Consider the following 21,903-nt stretch of genomic DNA (forward strand, 5'->3'; position numbering starts at 1 on the left):
GAAAAAATACCTACCGTCCAGAATTGTAAATGTCCTCTAATGTGCTGCTGAGAATGATAGCATGTGCCAATAACTACCTAACAGATTGTAGTATGATGTAAGAGAAAATAATGAGGTGCAAACAGAAGAAGGGATGAGTAAGTCTCAAAAGAATCCACAATAAAAGCTGACGCACAGTGATTATACCTAATCTGTGGCCTATTTTAAGGCAGAACCAAAAATTGCTACAATGTGCAGAGAGGTTGGGAAGGGCCTGGTTAGAGGAGTCACAGGAGGGCCCAAATTGGTGATAAAGGACACAGAGAAGATGGTTAACTGTAAGCTACATGCTAAAACCTTACAGTGATCAACAGCAGAATAAACATGAGAGGAAACGGAAGACACGACTTTAAAAAAAAAACAAAACAAGAGAAAACCCTTCACATCGGCTAATCAACCATCCTGGGTCAGGTGTCCTCTATTACTGCTCACACACCGGTGTATAGACAGGCTGTTCTAACTTGGCCTAGAGTCGGCTGCTCTTGGATAACAGGGCTTCTGCAAGGGCCAGGGTGTGTACAATAGCATCATCTAGGAAGGCTGATGTCTCTGCTCTCTCCGTGAAGTCACTGGTCCTCAAGGACAACAGCTTGTTCTGCTTCACCTGGACAGTTGGACATGTTCTCATGGACTGGTTGCAAGGCCACTAGAAGCCAGTCTAGAGGTCAGCTAACTTTCCCACGAAGATCTACACAGTAAATCTTTTCGGTTCAAGTGCTGTATAGTTACAGCTTTTCGGTTCTCCTGTTTTGGCAGTTAATCATCACTAATCAAAATGTAAATGAGTTTGGCTGTATTCCAATAAATCTTTATTTATAAAAATAGATGGATGTCCAGATTTGGCCTGTAGACTATAATTTGCTTGCTCCTGGCCTAGACTTTCAGTTGGCATAACTTCACATCCAGCTCTTGCTTGATGGAAGGCCATTCTTGTTACCGAGATAGTCCGTCTTGGGTAGGGGGAAAATTACAACAGATCAAGCAAAGAAGGCACAGTCCACAGGAGGAGCAGAAATAAGTGGAGAACACCACAAACAAAGTCAAGCATGCTGTGATTCTCAAGTTCACAGCAAGGTTCAAGGGGATCATCTCTCTACTCAGACATGTAATCCAGAATCACTGCAAAGAGGACTTTAAAAATCCATCAGCTCCATGAGGAACCTTGGTTGATTTCTCTTAGGAATTGATTAAGCAAATGGCATTACTGAGTAGATCCAAGGCACTTGCTCAGCTCTCTAGTTCTGATATCGCATGTGCACTCGCAAGTGATTTTTATAAATGCACTGAATCACATATAAAATCCCTCACAAAAGTGTTGACTAAAGTAAAAAACTAGAACAATCACTTTAAATGCTCGGTATGAGTTAAGAGGAAAAAAAACTAGATTGATGAAGCCAATAATAGAATCCCAAGTGAAGAGAGAGAGAATGAACTTCAGGTACAGGGTGGGTCTCAGGAACAGAGAGGGCTGTGTACAAAGCATGCAGTAAAGGAACAATTTTATCTACCAAATGGCTGCAACTCGGCTGTGTGGTTTAGGGACTAAGTATATCTTTGGTAAGACAATACAGCGGAGCTTCCTGTTCAGGTTAGGGCAATACAGAGGTACACAAAGACTCAATGGTGTCTCTAGAAAAGAATGTCCTTCTGCATCATCTCTTCCCAACACATACTGCGTCCTCATCTCTGAGTCTCCTCACTTCTAATTCACTGCATTTACTTAGTACGCACCCTGGAAAACCAGGATTCAGAAAAGCGGGGGCGTCACTCAGAAGATTCTGAGTTCTCACATCTGAAAAACCCCCCTTCTGCCTGCAATTGTATTACACAAAAGGTAGAAACTGCTCGTTCTCCTAAACAGAAAATCTTTAAGTGCCATTTTCAAATACTTACTATAGTTGACCTGTATACTCAGTAGAATATAATTAGCCTTTTATGTTTTATTGATTCTGGCCTTTCTAGCAGTTTTAAATAAACGTGCACTCAGTAAATTTGGTATTGAAATTTTGAATTGTTGTGAAATCTCAGAGCCTGCAAACTTTGTATGATTATTTAACCCATCAAAATAGAATATTTTATGGCAAAATAAAATTCAATATGAATGATCTTCCTTGGCCAATGCAGTAACCAGGAAACCTACCTATCGAATCTATAAATTCCTATGAATCACCCATGATGATCCACCCAACACACTGGGAACTCCATGCAATTGGCTGCTACTAGGACTCACCAGACACACTGTGGGCACTTCACGGAGTATGTTAGCCGCTTTCAACCCTATGACCTTAAGTTGGGGGACAGATAAGGAGAAAGGGGACATTTTTCAAATTCAAGCAAAGTTTTCCCTGCAGATGTGATCTTCAGGAAATTCAGACTTCTATGGTTTCAATATGAACTATTGGCCTCTGCCAAAGATGTGCACATTGAATGGTTGGTTGGTTGGTCAGTCCTCAAGTAGTGGCTCTTACCCCCTCTCCTCTTCTCTTCTCTCCTCCTCTCTCCTCTCCTCCCCTCTCCTCCCCTCTCCTCTCCTCTCCTCTCCTCCTCCTCTTCCTCTTCCTCTTCTTCTTCCTCTTCCTCTTCCTCTTCCTCTTCCGCTTCCGCTTCTTCTTCTTCTTCTTCTTCTTCTTCTTCTTCTTCTTCTTCTTCTTCTTCTTCTTCTTCTTCTTCTTCTTGTTCTCCTTCTTCCTCTCTCTCTCTCTCTCTCTCTCTCTCTCTCTCTCTCTCTCCCTCCCTCCCTCCATCCCAATTTACTTTACTTCATTCTACTTTACTTCTAATCTCACTGAGAGATAGACCCTGTCTCTATGATATTCTTTTGCTCAAACACATGAGGCCAGACAGCCATAAACTGAACCCCCTGAAGTCAATACCCAAAGTAAGTCTTTTCTGTTGGTTATTTTATCACACGATGTCTAGGAAATGCTTGGTTCTCTTTGAAGAGCACAGTGCTTAGAAATGGAGGAGGTAGGGCAGGAGCCCTTCTCCTGTGCAGCCTGACGTCCACTGAGTGCTCATGGAGGCTCGGAGTTTGAGACTTTGACTCTCCTCCCAGCTGATTCTTACCTGCAGTACTGGAGAGCAGAGGTGTTTCCAGGGCTTGATGCTCGGCACTGCCTACCCAGGCCTTTCACCTGTCCTCAGGTCTTCTTTCCACTGATGAATGACTCCACAGCCCAGCCTGAGCCTGGCGAACCAATCAGCTGGGCGTACTGTGATCACCTGCACAGCCTGGCCCCAAACCTTCATTTATTTGCTCGTATAGGTTAAACTGCTGGTGATGGTTAAGAATATTGAATGTGGACAGCAAGGTAGAACCCAGATCCCAGTTCTATGATGAATTAGCTCAGTGTCCCAGGCCAAACTGTAATGTCTCTGTCCCTCGGTCCCTTTGTTATGACTTCCTTCATTAAAACATATGCACCAGTTTAGATACACAGGAAATAGTTCAGGTGAGCAACTCTTTCCCTTTTATATCTAAAGACTAAAGACTGACTTGGGGAGCAGCTCAGTGCTAGCAGGAGATCCTCCATTCTGAACCTCGTCTCTGGAACTTCATACTCTAAAACCACGTTAGAGGAACCAAGGCGTGTGTCTGCCCATGCACTATAGCAACACTTACTTTAGTTGTAACCAATATGGAGCACTTCGACGTATAATTGGTTAGAGGGAAGAGTAATCTTTTCTCAAATATTAATTTATTATAATTTATCAATCAGTGACATCGGGTCATGGAGAGTAATTTTGATTTTGCATGGTTGAACACGACCAGCACAGCCCTGTGTGAAGAGTGACATAACTACATTTCCCAGCACTCCTCTGATGTCTGGCTCCACAGAAGCCAGCTGGATTCTCCCACTGGCTTCACAGTCAATCTGTTGTGAAAGTGTCTTGCAGCTTTCGGGAAGCACAGTGCATCATGAGAGAGACTTAGTGTGAAAAATGAAAATACGGGCTTAGAGCTGATACGAGAGGAGTTTTGACCCCGAGCAGAGCTTTAAAAGGGCCTCTGGGAACTTGGGTCTGCAGAGGATACTTTGAAAACCACTGGGCCGGACCATTTAGGAGTTGAGCAAAGCTGGGTTGGAGAGAAGGCTCCACAATTGAGAACAAAGCACTCTCACAGGGGACTTGATTTCAGTTCCCAGGATTCATGTTGGGCAACTCACAACCTGGACTTCAGTGAGCACTTGTATTCGTAGGTACAGCCCCCCCATAGGACACATACATGTCCACATTATTTAAAATTAAGTTTAAAGAGTAAAAATGTTGAGCAAAGCAGGCTTGTGCTAACTGGTTTCAGGGTTTATTTTTCTCCTCTGCAGACTCAGCGCTGCCACGTTTAGGGGTCTTTGCACGGAGGCCTCCTCTCAGTCCTCAAGCCTTAGCTAACACGCTCTTGGCGAAGGCAAGCAGGGTTGTTAGTAGCGGGGAACTTGTTTCCTTGTCTCTTCGACAGAAGATGATGCCATATTTCAGCATCTTTCAGTTCAATGACCGATTTCCAGCAACCAACCTTGTGCTTTACTACTCAAGACACTCAAAGTTCACCAGATAAATTTGAGAATAAGCTATGAACTGCCGGTACCAAAACTGAAGTAGTAGAAGGTAATGTGTGCGTGTGTGTATCTGAAGCTGGCATATCAAAAGGAAAGTATATTCTTTTTCATTAAACCCAAAGTGGAGGACAAATACAAAATGCAAATTAAAACGACACCAATACTTCAATTTAGAAAGACTAAGGTAGAAAAATACATTTATGAACTTTAAATTATTTAGGATCCAGTTACACGGGTGACTTGAGCTGGCATTGTTAAACTTTGGGCAGCATACTATAACGTACGCTTAGTTTTCACTTGTTGTAAATAAACTCTTACAAATTAGAACACACAGCAAAATGGCTTCCTCTTAATTCTGTCTTTAATCAATTGAGAGGGTTATAGGATTTCCCGTTCCAACCCGAGCCAACTGACTCTGAACACAAACTCGGCTGAGAACAATCAAATGGATTTAATATAATTTGTGCTATGTTCCTGGGAGAGAAGATGGAAATTCCCTATCAACACTTCCTGGACTGTCACTGCGTAAGTCCGTTTGAGGAAGACATTTGTCAGATTTCTTTAATTTCTATAAAAGTGCCATTGCTTTGGTCATAGAAAACCTACTATTACAGGGACAGTGTCCACACCTTGAGTCTGTCACTTACTAGCCACATGGCCTGGGTCAAATTGCAATTTCTCTCTGAGCTCTAATTCTGTGTTCAAAAATAGGTTATGAGCTGTGTGGTGCACACGTGGGGTTTTCTTCTTCAGTAGTCATGATTCAAGCTGAGGGGCCCAGGCCCCACCTGGGTCTTAAGTTCAAACTGTCAGGCTGTCATGAGGAAAACTATGTTGTGTTTGTGAGAGAGACCATAGCTCACCCGTTTCTTTCCTCAGTATCTGGAAAACTGTACCTGATACATATAGGCAAGTGTTCAAAGAATTGTAGTATAAGATGGCAACAAACTGTGCTCCTCTCTCCCTCTCATTTCCATAGTCCTTAAGCCCGATGAATGTTTATGTCAAACAAGATGATTTTAAATAGAAAAGAGGTTACTATTCAATGAAAACATTAAGCTAACACAACTGTATGTGAGAAATTTTAGAAGCACATAATTTAAGATGAATGAATAACTGTAAAAATTAATAATCAGCTTAACAGTCTTCCCCCTAAAGTTTCCTCCATGTGAGTTTTGATTCATTGCCCTCATAAAAGCAGCTTTTCAGAGAGGACAGAACAAGACAGCTCCAATTTGAAGACCTCAGGATATGCTTCTCATCTTGGAAAGCAGTGAGGAAGTGAGTCCTGGGGCTACTCATTGTTTCAGAAGTCAATAAGACAAGTCAATGAGGAAATGTTCATACTAACCATGAGGGAAAAGATCACATAATGATGTATTGTTTCCTCCAGGAGATGAGAAGCTCCCGTGGTATTGGGAACTATGAAGTCCTTCACTATTCATCCCAGCCAGAAGTTATTACAGCCCTGCAGGTGGATGGGCTGGCAGGGAGCATTCTGACCAGAGTCAGTAACAGGTAGTGGTTCTGGGACTTCTCTGTTATGTGCTAACCTCTTGATATATCATATAGCAGATCTGTTGTCAGTCTGCCTGTGTCAAGGAAAGCCAATTGCTCAAACAATAGCACTGCCAACCTGAACATATAAGTCAGGTGGGCTCTGTGAACTGCAGCTAAAAACTATCAAACTTGGAAAGAAATCCTTCTCTGTGTTTGGTTTGTGGGTAGAGCTTATCAGCTTCATAAAATGGTGACTCATTTGAGAACTCTATGTGCTAGGTAGTTTTATGTCAACCTGACACAAGCTATAGTCATTTGAGAAAAGGGTGCCTCAATTGAGAAAATGGCTCCATGGAGAGGTCTGCAGACACAGCTATCAAGCATTTTCTGAGTCAGTGATTGATGGGAGTTGTGGGTGTGGGGGCGGAGCTCAGCACATTATGCGTTGTGCCATCCCTGGGCTGATAGTCTTAGGTTCTAGAAGAAAGCAGGCTGAACAAGTCATGACAAGCAAGATAGTTAGCAGCACTCCTCCGCGGCCACTGTATCAGCTCCTGCCTTCAGGTTCTTGCCCAATTTGCATTCCAGTCCTGACTCTCTCAATGGACTGTGACTCTGCATATGTAAGCCAAATAAACTCGTTCCTTCTTAAGTTGCTTTTGGTTGTAGTATTTCATCACAGCAGTAGTATCCCTAACTGGGACACTCTATTTCTGTGTAGCCAACTTCTACTTGACATTCCCTGTTGTATGCTAAGGATGCCATAGGTTAGGGATGCCTCCTCCGTAAAGCCTGTGCTGCAAGAGAAATTTTTGTCCTTGTGATGGTTTGTATATGCTCAGCCTAGGGAGTGGCATATTAGAAGGTATGGCCCTGTTGGAGTGGGTGTGTCACTGTGGGTGTGGTAAATAAGTCCCTCATTCTAGCTGCCTGGAAGCCAGTATTTTCGGAGCAGCCTCCAGATGAAAATGTAGAGCTCTCACCTCCTCCTGCACCACGCCTGCCTGGATGCTGCCATGCTCCCGCCTTGATGATACTGGATTGAACCTCTGAACCTGTAAGTCGGCCCCAGTTAAATATTGTCCTTGTAAGAGTTGCCTTGGTCATGGTATTTGTTCATAGTAATAAAACCTAAACTAAGACAACCTTCTTAGAACTGTTTTTCTCTTGTGACCTTAGGAATGTTTCCTTCACTCACTGGAGCTTGGGCTATCATTCTCCCTCTAGAGCAGGGCACTATTGTGACTGTCATACTCTCTACAAAATACTCCTCAGCTAAACAACATTTGGCAAGTAAGAAACTGTTTCTAGAAAGTGTTGATAGAAGATAGAACAAATGAATAAATGATGCATTCATATATACTTTCTTCCTTTTAAAAATTTATTCTTCTCTCAGATAATACATCCCAAGTGAAGGTTCCCCTCTGTCCACTCCCCCTAGTCATCCTCCCACCTCTTCTCTTCCCCAGATCCACTCATCTTCTGTACCATTTCAGAAATGAACAGGTTCTCAGTGCTGTCAACCAAACAGAAGAAAATGCAAAAAGACTAGGCACAAATCTTCATATCAAGAGTAGACGAGGTAATGTAGTAGGTGGAAAAGGGTCCCAAGGGCAAGCATAAGAGTCAGAAACACTCCTTCTCCAGATCTTAGGAGTGTCAGAAACACCACAAGCTAAGCAGCTACAGCATGTATGCAGAGGACTTAGCTTAGCAGGTGATCACTGCTTCAGTCTCTGTGAGCCCCTATGAGCCCTGCCTAGTTGACCCCATGCGTTGATCTGTTGATTTGTTCTCCCTGTGTCCTCCTCCCCTCTGGCTTCTACAAGCCTTCCTTCCCATGTTCTGTAGGGTTCCTTGAGTGCCATCTAATGTTTGGGTGTGGGTGTCTGCATCTGTCTCCATCAGCTGTTAGAGGAAACCTCTCTGATGTTGACTGGGCACCGATCTATGAGGACAGCAGAACATTCCTAGGAATCAGTTCATTGAATGTTTTTTTTTGGTCAGTTGTATTGGGTTCTACACTAGTTCTCTGATCCACCGATCTTCTAGTTCCTAGACATCCAGTCATTGTTTAGACCTGGGCTCCTTCTCAAGGCTTGGGCATCAAGTTAGACCAGTCATTGGAGGGCTAATCTCACAACTCCGAGATGCCATTTACAGTGACAATTTTGGAGTTTTGGTTTCTTTGAAAAACACAGGAATGTTATAGGACTGTTTTTATTTTAATACCAGATGTGGGATATGGAACTACTTCAGATTGTCCACAGCAGTTGACTATGCTTTGCATAGTGCTCTGGCAGAGGTGTGATTTGGAATTCTGGAGAGTTTTAGAGGGCATATAAATGTAAGTCCCCACTGTTCATCCTTCCCTGCCCAAGAAGAGGTGAGTGAGTTGTTGCTAGGAAGTTGGTTGGTTCTTGAGTGTTCTTGGTTGCTCTTGGCTGCAACTGGTTGTGTTCTGTTAAGCAGTCATAAGCACAGAAGAAACAACAAATAGAAAAAGTCAGCTATCCTGATGGTGAAAATCAAACTTGCCCTAAGGAATTCCCCTCCTATAATCAGCAGGAAGTAATCTAACAAAAGCATCACCCCCTTTCTGACCCCTGACTTTATTCAGGGATCTCTTTCCTCTCTCCCCTTTATCCTTTTCTCTCTCCTCTCTAGTATGAGGGGGTTGAAAGGGTAGAAAAAGAGTGATTGAAAGAAGAACCCACAACGTAGCAAAGACTGGCTACAGTCATTGCCTCAGCACATCCTGCAGGCAGGGCAGAGCCGGGTCAAAGGATTTGTGGCTGGGTTGGTGTCTTGGTCCTACCACTGGGAGCCTTGACAAGTTAGCAAAGATGGCCAGTTCAGGCTCTGAATTTCTTAATTAAATATTACCTTCTAATTTAATAAACTCTAATTGCCTCAGCTTTAGAAATGTATTTATGAAGAGCCTCGTGGCTTAGTAGATGGAATTTGGTCTGAAAGCTTGGAGGCCATTCTTCCTGCTCATTTACTAATGACCTTGGGGAAAATATTCCCCTATTGTATCTGTCCTAGAATAGCAAACAGGAGGTTTATCACTTACAGATCATTGCATCTCTTTCCTGAGATAAACTGATAAACTAGGACTTGTGTGGGTTAGCTGGCATTATACCTTCAAAGAGGAGCTGAAACCTGCCCCTCTTGCCCTAACCTGTGCCACATGAGTCAGATCCAGCCTGTGTCTATAAGAAAGGTGAGGAAGAGGTACAGGGACCTGTGCCATGTGGTAGAAATATCATCATGATCCAGCAGCAGCTGCTGAGCTGCATGCATAAATGAAACATCTCCCTAGTAACTCATCCAAGATTTCATAATTTACAGAAAGCAGCACTACACCCTAGTTGAGGATAGGAGGGCACAATATCTAAATAAAATTATCTGGTTCTTTAGCCATAATTTTACTCTTCATACATTTCTTTCAGATTTATAATTTTCTATTACTGCAAAATAACAGTAAAAATTCCAATAAGTCAGAAATGTAAAACCTGGAAGGTCGTGTCTTCAAAATGCCACTCCCAACCCCCAAAGGCAAAACATAGCCACACTTTTATGATATCCGTGTTGTATTCTTAGGTGGAAACAGTAGCATTTTTGGAGGCAGAAAGTGCCAAGTGTTGACACCTTTAGGAAGAGTGTGAGCCTCTGTGGAGATGTCAAGTTGACTGGCCCCTGCTTCTTAAGCCTCGAGATCATCCAGGTATTCGTCTATCTTTCCCTTTTCCTCAGATGACAGAGATTGAGGTTTGTCACCTTTCCCATAATCCCCTCTACCTGTCTGCTGTTCCTCTTGTACCCGTTCCCAGAGCTAACTGTAGAAAGGTCTTAAAATTCTACTAATTTTTTTCCATCTTCAAAGATCTTGACACAGGTTTTTTGTCACCGCTCTGGTTAATAAGTTTGTTACTACACAGGACAAGGGATAAAGAAAAGGGGAAACAGGAATAACCATCGAAGGGAACCCACAAAGTCTCTGGAGACACATCTACTGCGACTTTTCCTGGACAACGATGGTGGAGCAAACTTTCAAGTACCTTCTTCCCACCACCTACATTAGCATCAGTGGAGGGTCAGTAGTTTATTTTGTTTCCTGTGCAGGCTGACACGGTGAGTAGGAGAGCAAGGGCAGAGATAACTTGGTTGTCAAGGCTTAGAACTTCATCAGCTTTGTTTCTTCCCCTCTTTCCTCTCTGGACCATTTAGTCCTGAAACTAGTAGTGGGACTGGACAAGGTAGGCTGCAGCCTTGAAGCACCTAATGTTACCAAGAAGTGGAAGGACTGTTTGATGCATGGCCACAAGCCATCAAAAAGGAATGGAATCAATTGACTAAACAGAATTATATGGAAAACCAACATGTGTTCATAGTTTCAGAACCCAGCCCACAAATTCCTTCTACTAGAAATGGAAAGTGTAGAGAAGTAGAGAGATGGATCAGGGGTCAAGAGCACTGGTCTTTCCAGAAGTTCTGGGTTTGGTTCCAGAAGATCTGAAGTTCTCTTCTGGCTACCAAAGGCACCAGGTGCATGGTGCACAGACAGACACCCATACATGTAAAATAATAAAGCGATTTTTAAAGGGAAACTGTAACCCCAAGATATATAAGAGATGGATATGGACATCAGAGGAAATGCACCAGATTGAAAATAGTGTGATGTCAGCGCAGATGCAGATGAGAGGCTTCTAGCATAGATCTGCAGGTATTTCTGCCAGAGATGGATAACTCAAGTCTAGTTGTAGAAAGAAACAAACAAATAAAGAAACAAAAAAAAAAAATGAAAAACCAAACCAAACCAAAAAACCAGAAATCTAAAAAGAGGCATATTCTACAAAATGACTAGACCACTGTAATCTTGAAAATAATTAAGGCCACAAATGTGTTCCAAATGAAATGCTTGAAACAACACTCATCATGTGGCATGTGATTCTGAATGATGTACTCTTGCTCTGCAGGATACTATTGTGACAACTGGTGACGTTCCGGTGGATTCCAAGAATAAAATGTTAGCAACTTGTGAATGTTAATTCCCTCCATTTTAATAGTTATATCATAGTCATTAATTTTCCTTCCCTTATTCTTTTTTGAAGTACAACACATGAAATTATTTGGGGGCTAAAAAGATACAGTTTCAGCAAGAAATTCTCAACAGTCCTGAATACACGTGGGTTTTGTTCTGCATACAAAATGCTTCTGACTGAGAATATTTCAAAGTTTAAAAACTGTATTCTAAGGCAATGACTTAAATAGTCCTCCTGTTAATGCTCTATTTGACTCTTCCTTCCTTTCGCTTCTCTACTTAGGAGAGACTGAGTACTTAGGAGTGTGGAAGGCAACCGGGTTATGTAATGCCACGCCTCTGAAGAAGGCAGGGAGATCGTTAGATTTCATTTTCTTTCCAGCATTGTCTGCCACAGCGCCACACTGAAGGCTGGTTTTTGTCTGGTGTACAGTGCACCATGCACAGAAACCAGGTCTGCAAAGGAAAAGGCTTATTTGCAAAGCTGCCAAGAGTGGAGGTGGACGACCCAAATCTCAAATCCACAGCCCCAAAGATAGTTTGGAGATATTTATGGGGAAAAAAGCAGGGTGCAAGGTGTCTGGGGGTGAAGGAATCAGTGTCCTGTGACAAATTCAGTAAATGTCAGCATTGGTAAGATGTGAGGGTGAAGTTTGTAGCCTTGGAGGTTAAAAGTTGACCACCAAATTGTGACACAGGCCCAGAGCAAGAGTCCCAGGCTACAACATAAAGCAACCTTCAAGGGCCCGTGAAAATCATACAGCACTGTTGGCAGCCCACACAACTAGGAAGTTATCAACTACTAAGCCAGTAGAGAGTCAGTAAAATTCTGCTCGGGGATGTCACTCCAAGGTCATGCCCTGCCCTTTCCCACTACTGACACAAGGTCTCTGAGGCTTGGTTTCTAAGCCCTTAATAGGGCCTCAACTTGATGTCCTGTGGCAACAAATGCATGTTGTCTCAAAGGTGGAAGACTGCATTGCATGGACCTACTCATCTGTTATCATGGCCATTGTATGGCTTTCTTGTTCCTGGATATAGTTGTTTATTAGTCAGACTTAGAGAAATCAGTCACCTGCTTGAAGGACAGGCCTAGGCTGCCATGGAGATAGGGTAAGGATTCCTGATGTGCTTTCCGCAGTCATTGAACAACCTCCTTCTGCAAGATGGCAGATATTGCCAAGGGTTGGACTTTCCAGTGCCTAAAATGATCAAAGGAAAATCTACAAAGTGTTTTTCTTGGTAGCCTTTGACTAAAAGCTATAACTCGAATGAATATGCTTATCTGCTGCAGCTTAATTCAGAGAGAGAGAGAGAGAGAGGCTGGAGAGATGGCTCAGTGGGTAAAATCCTTGCCCTGCACCCGTGAGGACCCCAGTCTGAGTCTCCAGAACGCATGTGAAGAATAAGTTGGATGTGGTTATAAGCATCTGGAGCCCCAGTGCTTCTGTGAAAAGAGGAAAGGCAGAAAAAGGAAAACCCCAGAAGCTCATGCTGACATACACAGTCCCAAGCACCAGACACTGAGGCTCAAACAAGGAGAGTGAGGAACCACACTTGAGTCTGTTCTCTGACCCACACATGCACCATGGCTCATGTACACATACACTCACATGCAGAAATGTGCACATACATTATACATAATCATGCAGCATGTGTGGGACTTAAAACCATGCTAGGAAGTTTGGTAAAGTAGAGTCTTCAGGTTGAGACCTGGAGATTCACTGGGCACACTCCTGAAGCCCAGGCAACTCCCAGATCCCTGCTGGACACCTGACCATGTTTCTCACATAAAGACCCAAAACAGAGTTCTCCATGCTAATGAGGTACCTGGAGGCCCAGAGGGCTTAGCCAATAAGCTTCCCTTCACAGACATTCCTCCCTGCAGAAGGTATTTAATCTCAGGCCTACCCTGAGTAGTGGGTATGGTTTTGTTGTTGTTGTTGTTGTTGTTGTTGTTGTTATTTATGTATTCATTTTCCACCATGAACAACCAATAAACTGCTTAGAACCATTGACCATCTCTTTCATCAAGCTCCTCCATGGGGAGCCATGGCTTAATTGACTACAGAGCCGCAGCTTAATTCTCCCATAGAAGGCTTTTCTGCACTCCCAGCTACAACCACCACCAAGCCTACCTCTGCCAAGCTAAGGACAATCACTGCTGGGCCAAGTCAGAGCTCCACTATCCCCCAGTCCTCGGGCTGTTCCCAGCCTGCAGGCCCCCGACTCCATTCTCTGCAATTCTGCAACTCCCAGTGGTGACTAGATGTCCCAGAGTCTCAGAATCCCATGACCCCAGCCTCATCACAGGCCCACGGATCCCCCAAACTATCTCTATCATTCCCACATCTCACACTGCACTTGTCTACCCCTCGAGTAGTGTCTTGGAGCTTCCCTACAGCCTGGCACCTGCCCCTGTGACAGTGTAGGATAAGCACAATCAAAATTCCCAGGTTCTAACTCACCAAGAGGCCATGCCCAGCAGCAAGTGGAAGCAGATGGACAAGCATGTACACACACACACACACACACACACACACACACACACACACACACACACACACACGGAGGAAACAAAATTGGCCAATAAAAGAGATGAGCGCAGTCTCTTCATTTTCTCTAAGGAACTTTGTGACTATAGCCCGTCTTCTCTCTGAGCCTGGGCCGTATCAGATGTCAAGAGTAAAGCACAGCAAAGTTTAAGTGAAGCTTATCTTTAAAGACTATTTAGTAGGGGGCTGGAGAGATGGCTCAGGGGTTAAGAACAGTGGCTGCTCTTCCAGAGGACCTGGGTTCAGTTCCCTGCACCTACATGATAACTTACAACTGTCTATAACTCCAATTCCAGAGGAACGGGCAGCCTCATACAGACATACACAGGCAAACATCAATGCAAATGAAACAAATCTTAAAAAATAATAACCATGTAAATTTAATCTTAATAGAGTTATCAGAATATTTTACAAAATCAACCTTATAGTTTATACATGGGATCATTTTATCTGTGCATGACAAAACTAGATTCCCTGGGCCTGGGGAGATGGCTTAATAAATTAAACAAAACAAAACAAAAGAACCTTTCCATGCAAACCTGATGACATAAGTGAAAGAGGGACTCACTTCCAAAAGTCATCTTCTGATACTGGCATTGGCACCATAAATGTTCAAACACACACAATAATGATAATAAGAGCTTTAAATATATTCATAGCAATGACTAAAGCCCCAGGATAAACATAGTCCTGTAATGGAATCTGCTGTACAGTCAAGTGTAAAAGTGTTTTCTCATTGCCTATTTACTATATCAGACTACCCAAGAAAGAATGGCCTCAGAAAGGAATGAGGAAAAAGATCCAGGTAGCAGTAAATCTTAAGACCAGAGGGCAGTGGAAGAATCTCTTTTGAGCTTCCTGCTTCAGTCTGTGCCTGGAGCTGACCCAGTGCCACAGCTCTCTGTACCCAGATCCCTCCACGAGAGAGCTGGTCTCCCAGGAGTGCTGACACACAGGCTTACAGGAGAGTCAAGCCACTGTCAGAGACAGCAAGACCAGCTAGCATCAGAGATAACCAGATAGCAAGAGGCAAGTGCAAGAACCTAAGCAACAGAAACCAAGTCCACTCGGCATCATCAGAACCCAGTTCTCCTACCACAGCAAGTCTTGAATACCTCAACACACCAGAAAAGTAAGATTCTGATTTAAAATCACATCTCATGATGATGATAGAGGACTTTAAGAAGGACGTAAATAACTCCCTTAAAGAAATACAGGACAACACAGGTAAACAGGTAGAAGCCCTTAAAGAGGAAACACAAAAATCCTTTAAAGAATGACAGGAAAACAACCAAAATGAAGAAAGTGAAGAAATTGAACAAAACCATCCAGGATCTAAAAATGGAAATAGAAACAATAAAGAAATGACAAAGGGAGACAACCCTGAAGATAGAAAACACAGGGAAGAGATCAGGAGTCACAGATGCAAGCCTCACCAGCAAAACATAAGAGAAGAGAGAATCTGAGGGGCAGGAGACACCATAGAACACACTGACACAACAGTCAAAGAAATGCAAAACACAAAAAGGTCCTAACCTGAAACATCCAGGAAATCCAGGAGACAATAAGATCAAACCCAAGGATAATAGGTATAGAAGAGAGTGACAATTCCCAATTTAAAGGGCCAGGAAATATCTTCAACAAAATTATAGGAGAAAACTTTCCTAACCCAAAGAAAGAGAAGCCCATGAACATAAAAGAAGCCTATAAAACTCCAAATACATTGGACCAGAAAAGAAATTCCTCCTTTCACATACTAGTCAAAACACTAAATGCACAAAACAAGAAAGAATATTAAAAGCAGTAAGGGAAAAAGTTCAAGTAACATATAAAGGCAGACAGACCTATAAGAATTACACCAGACTTCTCAACAGAGACTATCCTGGGCAGATGTCATACAGACCCTAAGAGAACACAAATGCCAGCCCAGGCCACTATGTCCAGCAAAACTCACAATTAATGTAGATGGAGAAACCAAGATATTCCATGACAAAACCAAATTTATGAGATATATTTCCACAAATCCAGCCCTACAAAGGATAATAGATGGAAAATCCCAACACAAGGAGGGAAACTAGACTTTAGAAAAAGCAAGGAAGTAATATTCTTGAAACAAACCCAAAAGGAGAGAGGCACACAAACATAATTGCACCTCTAACAACAAAAATAATAAGAAACAACAATCATTGGTCCCTAATATCTCTCGTCAATGGCCTCAATTCCCCAATAAAAAGACACAGACAGAGTGGATATGTAACAGGGCCCAGCATTTTGCTGCATTCAGAAAACACGCCTCAGTGAAAAAGAAAGACATCTTATCAGAATAAATGGTGGGGAAAACCTTTTCCAAACATATGGTCCAAAGAAACAAGCTGGAGTAGCCATTTTAATATTGAAGAAAATCGAATTTCAACCAAAGTTATCAAAAAAGATAAGAAAGGACACTTCATACTTGTCAAAGGAAAAATCCACCAGGATGAACTCTCAATGCTGAATATCTCTGCTCCAAATGCAGGGCAACCACATTCATAAAAGAAACTTTACTAAAGTTTAAAGCACACACTGCACCACACGCAATAACAGTAGGAGATTTCAACACCCCACTCTTGTCAATGGACAGATCATGGAAACAGAAACTAAACAGAGACACAGTGAAACAAACAGAAGGTATGAACCTAATGGATTTAACATATATATATATATATATGTGTATATATATATAGAACATTTCATCCTAAAACAAAAGAATATACTTTCTTTTCAGCATCTCATGGTACCGTCTCCAAAACTGGCCATATAATCGGTCACAAGACAGCCCTCAACAGATGCAGGAAGATAGAAATAAACCCATGCATCCTATTAGATCACCACAGACTAAGACTGGTCTTCGATAACAACAAAATGACAGAAAGGCCACCTACACATGGAAGCTGAACAACGCTCTACTCAACGATAAGGTGGTTAAGGAAGAAATAAAGAAAGAAGTTAAAGACTTTTTAGAATTTAAAGAAAGAAAATGGAGGCACAACATCCCCAGACTTATGGGACACAATGAAAGCAGTGCTAAGAAGAAAACTCATAGCTTTGAGTATCTCAAAAAAATGAAAATAAAAACAAAAATCTGGAGAGAGCACACACTAGCTGCATGACATCACATCTGAAGTGGCTAGAGCCAAAAGTAGCAAATATGCCCAAGAGGAGCACACAGCAGGAAATAATCAACCTCAGGGCTGAAATCAACCAAGTAGAAACAAAAAGAATTATACAAAGAATCAACAAAACCAGGAGCTGGTGCTTTGAAAAAAAAAATCAACAATATAGATAAACCCTTAGCCAGACTTTCCAGATGGCACAGAGACAGTATCCAAATTAACAAAATCAGAAATGAAAAGGGAGACCTAACAACAGAATCTGAGGAAATTTAAAAAAATCATCAGATCTTACTACCAAAGTCTATAATCAACAAAACTGGAAAATCTGGATGAAATGGACAATTTTCTAGACACATAACAGGTTCCAAATTCTATCAGGATCAGATAAACCATCTATACAGTCCCATAACTCATAAAGAAATAGAAACAGTCATTAGGAGTCTCCCAACCAAAATAAAAAAGGACCAGATGGGTTTAGTGCAGAATTCTATCAGACCTTTATAGAAGATCTAATACCAATACTCTCCAAACTATTTCAGAAAATAGAAACAGAGGGAACACTTCCCAGTTCATTCTATGAAGATACAATTATGCTTATACTTAAAGAACACAAAGACTCAACAAAGAAAGAGAACTTCAAACCAATTTCCCCTATGAATTTGAATGCCAAAACCAAGTCCAAGAACACATCAAAGCAATCATCCATCATGATCAAGTAGGTTTCATCCCAGGGATGCAGGGATGGTTTAATATACAGAAATTCATCAACATAATCCACTATATAAACAAACTCAAAGAAAAAAGCTACGTGATCATTTTATTAGATGCTGAGAAAGCATTTGCCAAAATTTAACACCCCTTCATGGTAAAAGTCTTGGAAAGATCAGGAATTCAAGGTCCATACCTAAACATAGTAAAAGCAATATACAGCAAACCAGTAGCCAACATCAAACTAAATGGAGAGAAATTTGAAGCAATCCCACTAAAATCAGAGACTAGACAAGGCAGCCCACTCTTTTTGTACCTATTCAATATCATACTCAAAGTCCTAGTTAGAGCAACTAGAAAACAAAAGGGAGTCACAGGGATACAAATTGGAAAGGAAGATGTTAAAACATCGCTATTAGCAGGTGATATGATAGTATACTTAAGTGACCCCAAAAATTCTACCAGAGAACTCCTAGAGCTGATAAACAAATTCAGCAAAGTGGCTGGATACAAAATTAAATCAAACCATGAGTAGCCTTCCTCTACTCAAAGGGTAAACAAGCTGAGAAAGAAATTAGGGAAATGACACCCTTCACAACAGTCACAAATAATATAAAATACCTCAGTGTGACTCTAACCAAGCAAGTCAAAGATCTATATGACAAGAACTTCAAGTCTCTGAAGAAAGAAATTGAAGATCTCAGTAGACTGAAAGATCTCCATGATCATAGATTGTCAGGATTGACTTAGTAAAAATGTCCATCTTCCCAAAAGCAATCTACAGATTCAATGCAATCCCCATCAAAATTTCAACTCACTTCTTCATAGAGTTAGAAAAAGCAATTTACAAATACATTTGGAACACCAAATAACCCAGGGTAGCAAAAACTATTCTGAACATTAAAAGAACTTCTGGGGGCTGGAGAGATGGCTCAGTGGTTAAGAGCACTGACTGCTCTTCCAGAGGTCATGAGTTCAATTCCTAGCAACCACACGGTGGCTCACAACCATCTGTAATGAGATCTGGTGCCCTCTTCTGGCCTGCAGTCACATATGCAGGCAGAATGCTGTACATAAAAAAAGAACTTCTGGGGGAAATCACCATCCATAATCTCTAGCTGTATTACAGAGCAATAGTGATTAAAAACTGCATGGAATTGGTACAAAAACAGGCAGGTTGATCAATGGATTAGAATTGAAGACCTAGAAATGAACCCACACACCTATGGTCACTTGATCTTTGACAAAGGAGCTAAAACCATCCAATAAAAAAGAGACAGCATTTTTAGCAAATGGTGCTGGTTCAACTGGAGGTCAGCATATAGAAGAATGCAAATCAATCCATTCTCATACAAAGCTCAAGTCCAAGTGAATTAAGGACCAACACATAAAACCAGATACACTGAAACTAAAAGAAGAGAAAGTGGGGAAGAGCTTCAAACATATGAGCACTGGGGTAAATTCCCTGAACAAAACACCACTCTCTTATGCTCTAAGATCAAGAATCGACAAATGGGACTTCATAAAATTGTAAATCTTCTGTAATGCAAAGAAAACTGTCCCTGGGTCAAAATGGCAACCAACAGATTGGGAAAAGATCTTTACCAATCCTACATCTGATAGAGGGCTAATATCTAATATATACAAAGAACTCAAGAAGTTAGACTCCAGATAGCCAAATAACCCTATTAAAATGGGGTACAGAGCTAAACAAAGAATTCTCAATTGAGGAATATCGAATGGCAGAGAAGCACCTAAAGAAATGTTCAATATCCTTAGTCATCTGGGAAATGCAAATCAAAACAACCCTGAGATTCCACCTCACATCAGTCAGTATGGCTAAGATCAAAAACTCATGTGACAGCAGATGCTGGTGAGGATGTGGAGAAAGAGGAACACTCCTCCATTGTTGGTGGGATTGTAAGCTGGTACAACTACTCTGGAAATCAGTCTGGCAGTTACTCAGAAAATTGGATATAGTGCTACCTGAGGACCCAGCTACACCATTCCTGCACATATACCCAAAATATGTTCCAACATATAACAAGGATGCGTGCTCCACTATGTTCATGGAGGCCATATTTAATAGCCAGAAGCTAGAAAGAACTCAGTTGCCATTCAACAGAAGAATGGATACAGAAAATGTGGTACATCTTCACAATGGAGTTCTACTCAGCTATTAAAAACAATGGCTTCATGAAATTCCTAGGCAAAGGTAATAAGAAAATGTCATCCTGAGTGAGGTAACCCAATCACAAAAGAACACATATGGTGTGTACTCACTGATAAGTGGATATCAGCCCAAAAGCCCAGAATACCCAAGATACAATTCATAGACTACACAAAGATCAATAAGAAGGAAGACCAAAGTGTGGACTCTTTAGTCCTTCTTAGAATGGGGAACACAAATATTCATAGGAGAAAATAGGGAGACAAATTTTGCAGCAGAGACTAAAGAAAAGGCCATCCAGAGACTTCCCTACCTGGAGACTCATCCCATATACATCCACCAAATCCAGACAATATTGCTGATGCCTAGAAGTGCTTGCTGACGGGAGCCTAATATAGCTGTCTTCTGAGAGGTTCTGCCAGAGCCTGACATATACAGAAGCAGATGTTCACAGCCAACCATTGCACTGAGAACGGGGTCCCCAATCAAGGAGTTAGATAAAGAATTGAAGGAGGTGAAGGGAGTTGCAACCCCATAAGAAAAACAACAATATCAACCAACCAGATCCCCCAGAGCTTCCAGGGACTAAACCACATCAGAAGAGTACACAGGGATGGACCTATGTAGCAGAGGATGGCCTTGTTGGGCACCAATAGGAGGAGAGGCTCTATGTTCCAGTATAGAGGAATGTCAGGGCGGGGAGGTGGGAGGGAGTTGGTGGGTGAGTGGGGGAACAGAAGCAGAGGGAGATAGTGGGTTTCTGGAGGGAAACCGGAAAGGGGATAACATTTGAAATGTAAATTAAAAATATCCAATAAAAATAAAATTAAAATAGAATCTTTTCTGAAAGAAATGTATTTCTGCACACATGTGTGCATGTGTGTGCATGCATGTGTGTGCAAGCATGCCTGCCTGCGTGTGCCATATGCCATGTGTGAGTGCCTGAAGAGGCCAGAGTTCCCTGTGGCTAGACTTACAGGTGTTGTAAGCCACACAACCTAGGTGCTGGGAACGGAATTCAGGCTCTCTGGAAGAACAGCAAACATTCTTGACTATTCATAAAGTAAGGATCATGAAACAGTATTAAAATTTGCTGTAGGGAGCTCATGTCTCTAATTCCAGTCCTTGGGAGATAGAAGCAGCAAACATCATACATTTAAGGTCATCTTCTGTTAGTGATACATGGCCAGGTTCAGCTTGGGAGAGCTGAGGCCCTGTTTCAAGCAAAACAAAATAAGGGGGGGATTGAAACCAGCCAGAAGCTGTCCAAATTTTGTAAATGCTCAGTGATTTTAAACTGTCAGTGACAAGATGTCCCACCTTTAGGAGTACCTCAACCCAGCATCTCTCCACCCTGCCCAATGTTGATGTCCTTCTACCTTAGAACTTGGCATTCCTTCAAGGCCATTCCACAGGTTATAGGACCTAAATTCCCTTTATACCACACACACACACACACACACACACACACACACACACACACACACACCCTTAATCAATCCCAAATTTGTCGTTCCTGACCCAGAATCTAGAAGTCTCTGCAAGATTTCCAAGGGTAGAGTCCATCCAGAGGTTGGTTGGCGTTTCTCCTTGCTGACATGTGGGAAGATAAAATCATGTGAGGAAAATGACTTCTGTGAATGGGAAGTGACTATGAAACCCTGAGGCTCCTTGTCCAAGCGTGACCACGCATACTGAGGGCTTACCTGGGCCTAACACCTTAATTTTGAAACATTTCTTCCATTGCTTTTCACATCTGACTCCCTGCCTTTAAATCAGATAATGGCTCCTTGGTAACTTGCTAACAATAACTGCCCAGTTTTAATGCTCGTGTCTAGACACAGGCCCGATGTCTTTCCTGTCACCATGTGAAGAATCTTCACTGCTCTAGAGTTTCTCTTAAACCCTTCCCACCCGAAAAATCAAAGTACAAAATTAACACACGAAACTTGAAACTCTATCATGTGTAGGAATTAATCACTAAATGTCTTGGAAGTATTTAGTGAACACATAAAAAATGTATTTGTAAGCATATTGGCACTTCCTGTTTTTTTTCCACATCAGTATGGTACCTTTCAGTTTGATTCCTTCTCTGATTTCGTCCATCTTCTACTCTAGGTCCAAAAACAGGAGAACTGTTTGAAGCTCCCGTGTGTTAATTCCTGCACCTTGA

Source organism: Rattus rattus, chromosome 4 (genome assembly GCF_011064425.1).
Source record: "Rattus rattus isolate New Zealand chromosome 4, Rrattus_CSIRO_v1, whole genome shotgun sequence".
In the NCBI taxonomy this organism is placed as follows: domain Eukaryota; kingdom Metazoa; phylum Chordata; class Mammalia; order Rodentia; family Muridae; genus Rattus; species Rattus rattus.